The following is an 8,113-nucleotide window of genomic DNA, read 5'->3' as shown; positions in this document are numbered from 1 at the left end:
TTTAACCTGGAATAACTATGTTTTGCTCTTTGATGACTTTCCTGCCTTTGTTTTTGACTGTCATCCAGCTTCCATCCCTTGGCGTTTCTTTTATTTTTTCGTTGGAGGGGCCCATCTGTGTCTCCACTTGATCGGCTGTCTTGCTCTTTTTCGGTGGCGTTTTCCGATTGGCCTCCTTTTCTTCACGCATTCTTTTAGGTGTTGCTTCCGTCACGCTTTTAGCGAGGCTAGCTGCTCGGTCTGCTTTTCTAGAGCTTGCATTTGCTCTTGTGCACGTGTATGCAGTCTCGAAATAGCACTTATTAGTTCTCGCATGCCATTATTAATAGTACGTTGAGGTGGACGCATCAAACTTATGAGCTTATTGATGCTGTCCCCTAGCTCTGCCATATAATCCCTACGAGCTTGAACAGTTTTCACTGGAGGCGTGTTACCTATTTGTAGAGAGGGAGGCGACGATCGTGCCCGTACAGGCCTTTCCATGGAAAGAACCTTTTCTGGTGTTCGAGCTAACTTTGACCCTCGCTTAAAGGGGTCTATTATTGCGCTATCAACCGTTCTCGGTGTGAGACGTGTGTTTTGTACACATTTTTGGCTGTTAAAAATGGAATATCAAAGAACTTATTTTTCTTCAATATTCCCTGACTGCGCATACATGCTATGGCATCATAAGCCATACGTACATATATTATTTCTCTTCATATTCTCTGTTTGAGTATGTGGAGAACTGTTAAAAATGTTAACATTTCACAGCGTGAATTCGTAGTTGTGTGGTGAGATACCGTGTCGCAATTTTATCAAATGTTCGCTGTCGAACCTGCACCTTCTCTACGTTTTTTGTTCTCTGATTATACCCTACGAGGGTACCTCAAAATATAACATACCTATTAAACGGTTCTGTAAAAAAAAAACAAAAAAAGTATAAAGTATTAAAATATATTTATATAAATAAAATAATAAATAAATATTACGAACAATTTAATTTACATGTTCAAAGTCCAAATTGGAACATTTTCGGCAAAAACAAGCAGGATTGCGTATATACATACATATGTACGAAAAGCACTGATCTCTTATACGAGCACTCAGTTGCAAAAACATACAAACGGATTCGTCTATAGGTATACCCTATAAGACATACAAACACAAAACAAATTAATAAAATAAATATTACATATATTAGCAATTAAATAATAATAAATAAATTCGGTAATACTTTTATACTTTTTTCGAGATTAATTAAAACGAAACGCGTTATTTAATTTAATACGATCAACTAAATAAAAAAAAAACAAAAACATTTTACAATTTTATTATCGCTTTGCAATCAGCAATTTCATTTAAAGTCAATCAGTTTAAAAATGATTTCGGACGAAAACCTGCAGAAGCTCCACGCTCAAAGCAAGGTGTTTCAAAACAAAAAAGGGGGAAAGACGTTATATACAGTAAATTTATTGCTGAGAGTGACAGTTTTATAAAATACTGCACTCAATCGGCATTAGAAATCAAAAAAGAAAATCTGGACAATTTTTGGATACGTCTCCAAGCTTCATATGACGCAATAGTAGAATCTGATGACTCAGACCTACCAGAAAATTTCAAATCCTCGGCTTACGCCAAATATGAAAATTGCTTAGACCAATTTGAAGAAACGAAAGCAATGATCACTGATCAATTGAAACTAATTAAAGCAATTGTACCTGCTCCAATTCCGCGAGTAGAGATACCACAAGTACAAAGTCAAGAGGCAAGTTCAGGCATCCACCTCAAGGTTCCCGCATGTGACACAGAAATTTTTCATGGGGGTTATGAACATGGGCTCTCCTTCCGGGACATGTTCACAGCCGTTTACATAAACCACCCAAAATTATCTAATGCACAAAAATTTTATCACCTCCGATACAAAACGAAAGGTCAATCTGGCGTCATAGTAAAACAGTTCGCATTAAATGACGACAATTTTAATATGGTTTGGGAAGCTTTAACCCTAGAACACACACCCGGGTACAAATGTATCCACTTTCAACTTTGAAGTGTTGTAACTTTTGAACCGCTATACCTCTATACCGCTAACTTCGGATCTAGGAAGATTATTTAGTTTTGAGTTCAAATTCAAAATTTGAACCAGATCGGACCATTGGTTCAGGAGCTACAGCCTTCCAAACACATTATATAAGTAAACACACACCCGGGATACGTTTGTACCCCAATAGTAAAAATCCTCATAATAATCAAAAAAAAAACATTTTTTATATTATTTTTTTATTTGAAAAATTAAAAATATTCATTTCACACATTATATTATTGACTTTTATTATAAAAATTATAAAAATGCATCTTATAGCTAAGGAAAATCATGGTAAATAGAGCAATTTGTTGATGTGACCGAATGTTCAAGACACATTGGCTTCTTCCATTTGGCGCACAGCTTTCCGGTTTTTCTACGGCGTTTTTCCTCTTGTGCGTAACATAAATAGCAAGATCCGGACACAGGTCTTGGCGTGCGCGCTGCGGCAGATGTTGATGCTGCTGTTAACACCATTGATTCCACCGGTCGGTTGAAATATGCTTCAATAGCAATTTTAGTCGAAAAATTTCCCGTCACTTGACGATTTATGGCTCTGGCTTCAATAATGGGCATACACAATGTTTCAGCCAAGCTGCGCAGGATCTGCTTACGCTTGTTGTTTGTTCTCCAAGGCAACATAAGGTTATTCAAATCGTAGACAATGTAGGCTGCAAGAGCTGTAATGTCCAACATGTTGAAGAGCATCGCTAGTGGCCATCGTTTTGTTTGTCTTTGTGTTGGATATTCCGCAAACATTTGGTCCATTCGATCAACACCACCTTTGGTACGATTATAATATTCAATTATTTCAGGTTTCCCACTGTCAGCTATTTCAGCATCGTTATGCATGGTCGAAAGCAAAATTACTGCTTTATTTTTTTGGGAACATAAGAGCACATTGTCACATTATTTTTGAAGCCAAATGTCGTTGAACCAATTGTCCTGTTTTTGTTCTGCTTCATTTCTTGAGGAATATATGATTTGTTTTTGCGTAAAGTTCCAACGATCGTGAGTTTCCAGGTGAGAAGCAGTTCTGCAACTGGCAAAGTCGTAAACAAATTGTCCATTGTAATGTTTCGGCCACTTCCTTGGTATTTGGCAGACAAATCCTTCACCACTCGTTCGCCTTGGTTCGTTTCCCTACCAGTTTCAGCTTGCCCAGTATATATTTGTCCATGCAGTGGATATGCATTTGTGGCAACGCAAATCCACCAAACCTTGACACCATATTTAGCAGGTTTTGACGGTATGTACTGCGTAAACCGTGTGCGTCCACGGTAAGGAAATAATTGTTCATCAATCGTCAAGCATGAGCTGGGCTTGTAATTTGCAGCAAGATTATTGTTCATCATCGTCCCACAACTCACTGATCGGTGCTGCTTTATCAGTTAGTAAGCGTGTTGCACGAGTGTTTTTATCGTCAAATCTTAGGAACCGCAATATCGAACAGAAACGGTTGACTCCCATTGTGGCGCGATATAAAGGATAGTTTTTGACGCTCCATAAATCTCGAACATGTTCTCCATTGCTATGGTTCGCACCAGTCATAATAAGTATGCCAAAAAATGCATACAGCTCTGTAATTGACACAGGCGTCCATGACTTAGGAGTTGTGTTTGGATGCGCATTGTTGTAAGCATTATAAGTTTCTTTTGCTAACTTATTTGTGTGGCGCATAATTATATCAGCCATTTCAACGTTCATGAAACATTTTAATGTTTGCTCTATTGACTACATTTCAGTGCATCTAGCTGGTCCAGAACGTTCTCTTATAATATTTTGTTTGAGTACCTGACGACTTACATTTGGTTCTTTCATCCACTCAGTACCATCACGTGCAACAAATTTTTCGGCACTTGCAGGTAATTCATTATTTTCTTCTACTTCTTCTTATTCATCGTCTTCTTCATCATCCTCATAGTCCGCATAATCGGGTAAAACTTTTGCGGCACTTTGCGAAACTTCAGCATCGTCATCAGCATTTTCAATGTCATTGATTTGAATTTCTTCTTCATCTTCTGAGTCAAAGTCATAGGGAGCGTCATCGTCACAAATTTCATCAAATAAAGATTGTATATATGATTCTCGCTGTTCCTCAGTTAGCCTGCATAATAAAAAAATTAGTATATGTTTACATTGTTGCTTATTTTACATTTTTTTACCTTCTATATGCTGCACTTGATAAATATTCGTTTCTTCTTGAAGTCATTTTGTATCCAGTTATTTATAGTTTCAGTTATATTTATTTTCACTTATATTTTCACTTCTTACACTTTTGAGCACCAAAACAATAATGAAAATATCAACAGGCAGCTTTTATAACAACACCTCGTGTGAAAACGAAACTGCATATAAAATACAAAAACCAGTTATATGTACCAGTGTATTTGCTACCTACGTACCCATACCTTGCGCGACCTTTTCGCACATATCTTTTGAACCAGGTAGAAAATTTCAATGAAATAAAAACCAAAATGTGTATTCATTGTTACTCTATAAGTATATTATTATAAATTATATTATTTTGTTTTGCATTTATCAGGACAACAACAAAAACAAAAATCCACTGTTGCATGTCCTGACTTTATTTGCCCATATCGCTGGAACTAGTAGGAATATTCGAATGAAACAAAAGACAAAATACTTGCTATATATTAAAACATACATTTCAAAAAAAAAATCATAGAAATCGGTTGAATAAGCATTAAAAAAACCGCAAAATAAGGTCCCGGGTACAAACGTATCCCGGGTGTGTGTTTACGTGGTATTTTCTTGGTGTGTGTTCTAGGGTTAAAATCAAGATACGAGAATGAACGAATATTGGTCGATAAGCAGATAACAATCTTAATGAACTTGCCAAAAATTCAAAAGGAAACCAGTGAAGAATTTATCAAACTTCAATCCACGTTTCCAATTGTTTGTCGATTTTATCGACACAAAACATTCCCACAGACAACTGTGATCCTATACTGGTAAATATATGCACAGCAGCATTACCAGAAAAGTCTTTATTATTGTGGGAGCAATCGTCATCTCGTAAAAAATGCCCAACATGGCAACAAATGAAAGATTTTCTCACCACCCAGTACGAAATCGCAGAAAGGGTAGACAAAAAAATAAATACAAGTAAACCAAAAGGTATTCAGCAAGACTTCAATAGAAGCTTCCACAAGCACAAGAAGCTTCTTCAAAACGAAATCGTTCTCATCTGAACAGAATAAATATAGATCATGCGAACTATGTACAGGAAGGCATAAGCTCAAATCTTGCGAGAGATGTAAAAAATTGACTATTATCAACCGCAACAATTTCGTGAAAACTAAAAGACTTTGTACAAACTGTCTGTCACATGCGCATACACTCAAAGAGTGTGAAAGCAAATTTAACTGTCATAAACGACACCATTCGATGCTTCATATAAAAAATTTTTCCAGCTTACCCCCAAACAGCGCAAATATCAAGAGAGCCACGGGTTTAGTTGCAACAACGAATCCCGAAGTGCCAAATCCACAAAATTGCCAAGAAGCACCATGCTGTTCAAAGGCTTTAAAAACTCAAACGCTACACAGCGAAAATCAAAGTAGGGTACTACTACCCACAGCAGTCGTCTCCATCGAACATCGAGGAGAACTGTTTAAGCTCAGAGCCCTAATAGACCAAGGATCACTACGATCTTTCATAGCGTCTAGGGCACAAAATAGGCTAAATCTGCCAACAACACAAGCCAACTTTGAAATTACGGGAACGGGCGGAAGAGTAGTTCAAAACTCTAATAAAATCTGTCCCATTACCCTATTTTCCCCCCAAGCGGATATAAGAATACAAGCAGAAGCTATAGTCTTACCGCAATTAACTAATATGATACCAAGCTATCATATAAATAGCAAGCATTGGGAAAAGGTTTCACACCTTAAGTTAGCAGATCCCAAATGCAACACCCCCGCTCAAATAGATCTTCTATTAGGCAGCGCTCTCATACCACAAATAATACTCGAAGGTATTGAGAAAATTTCAAACACACTTTTGGCACAAAAGACTATTTTCGGTTGGATTATAAGTGTACTAGTCACGGAACCAGTCACACAATGTCACAATGACAACTCAAGTTGAGGAAATCTCAAACGAGTACCTCAATTCACAATTGAGACAATTTTGGGAGATAGAAGAACTCCCCCCCATTTCAATCACAACCCCCGAAGATCAGTATTGTGAAGACTTTTACAAAGCCACAACTACTAGATCAGATAATGGTCGGTATGTCGTACAACTACCACAAAAACACCAATTTCCCAACACAATCGCCTTAGGTCACTCTCGCAAAGTATGGAAAGAAACCTACTTAAAAAAGGTGAGCTCAAACCAGAATATGATGGTGTGTTGGAAGAATACCTCCATTTAGATCACATGGAGGAAGTAAGCCCGTGCGAAAAAATCATCAATGGCAAATACTACTCATTTTACTTGCCACATCATGCAGTAGTAAAGCCAGATAAAAAACAACTAAAGTAAGAGTTGTCTTGAACGCCTCAAGATCCACTAGCTCGGAGAATTCCCTAAACGATATCCTGTTTACGGGACCCACACTCCAACCTGATTTAATTCTGCTTATTTTAACTGGCGTATATTCAAATACGTGTACAACGGGGACGTCGAAAAAATGTATAGACAAATAGTCGTACATAAAGACGATCAAGATTTTCAGCGAATTATTTTCCGAAAATCCCCCAGTAGTCCACTACGCGACTTCAAGCTAAAAACAGTGACCTTTGGCGTTAACTGTGTCCCATACTTAGCCATTCGAACACTCCATGAATTGGCTGAAAACACCAAGTCAGAATTTCCTCTGGCAACCCAGGTGTTAAAAACACAAACGTATGTAGACGATATTCTGTCTGGAAATCACAGTCTTCCGCAAGCATACCAATCATTATCACAGGTAATCTAAGCCCTCAAAACCGCAGGGTTTCCATTAAAAAAGATTACGGCAAATCACCCAGATATTCTCAAAAATATTCCAAACGAAAATTTGTTGGACATTAATTTCCTTGTTTTCGAAAAGGAAAGTACAACAAAAACTCTGGGCATCCAATGGAATGCGATATCGGACCAGTTTTCATACACAACTGAGTCCATATCCGCTTTATCCGCCATTACAAAACGCCAAATTCTCTCCTCTGTGGCAAAACTTTTTGACCCTGCAGGATGGCTATCGCCAATTATGATACCAGCCAAAATCCTGATACAAGAATTATGGCTAGATGGGACCGACTGGGACGAGCAAGTAAAACCACTTCGTTTAGAAAAGTGGTCCCAGTTCGCGAGCAATCTAAACGATATCACACAAATACAAATCCCATGATGGGTAAATTGTGTCCCAGAGCACAAAGTCGAACTACATGGCTTTTGTGACGCCTCTGAAAAGGCGTATTGCGCCACTATATATGTTCGCACACAAAGCGACAAGGCGACCACAAGCCACTTGCTAGTTGCAAAAGTGGCTCCTCTAAAACAATAAGTCTACCACGACTAGAACTATGTGGTGCACTACTACTTGCCAAACTAGCATCCATAGTGCAAACGCAACTGAATATGGCAAAAAATAAATTATATCTCTGGTCTGATTCCGAGATTGTATTAGCCTGGTTGGAAAAACCACCACATGCATGGAAGACGTATATCTCCAATCGAACGTCTCAAATTCTTAACCTAGTGGGATCAGCAACTTGGCGACAAGTAGCCAGTGCTGACAATCCTGCTGATCTAGGTACAAGAGGGTGCAAACCTCTGCACCTTGCCACCACCACCCTCTGGTGGAATGGCCCCCGATGGTTAACAGAATCTCCCAATTCTTGGCCGCAATCGCCCATGCGTAATATTATTGCCCCAGAAAGTCGAAAGATCGACTCCTTTCAAACAACATTGGATGATACTGACATCCTGGAGAGATTTTCATTTTACTCCCGAGCCCTCAAGGTAATCGCTTACATGCTCAAATTCATAGAGCGACTCAAACGTAAAATTAAGGGAATACGCACAGTATATCCC

The sequence above is a fragment of the Bactrocera neohumeralis genome, chromosome 4 (genome assembly GCF_024586455.1).
Source record: "Bactrocera neohumeralis isolate Rockhampton chromosome 4, APGP_CSIRO_Bneo_wtdbg2-racon-allhic-juicebox.fasta_v2, whole genome shotgun sequence".
Classification (NCBI taxonomy): Eukaryota; Metazoa; Arthropoda; class Insecta; order Diptera; family Tephritidae; genus Bactrocera; species Bactrocera neohumeralis.
This window is presented reverse-complemented; position numbering follows the sequence as displayed.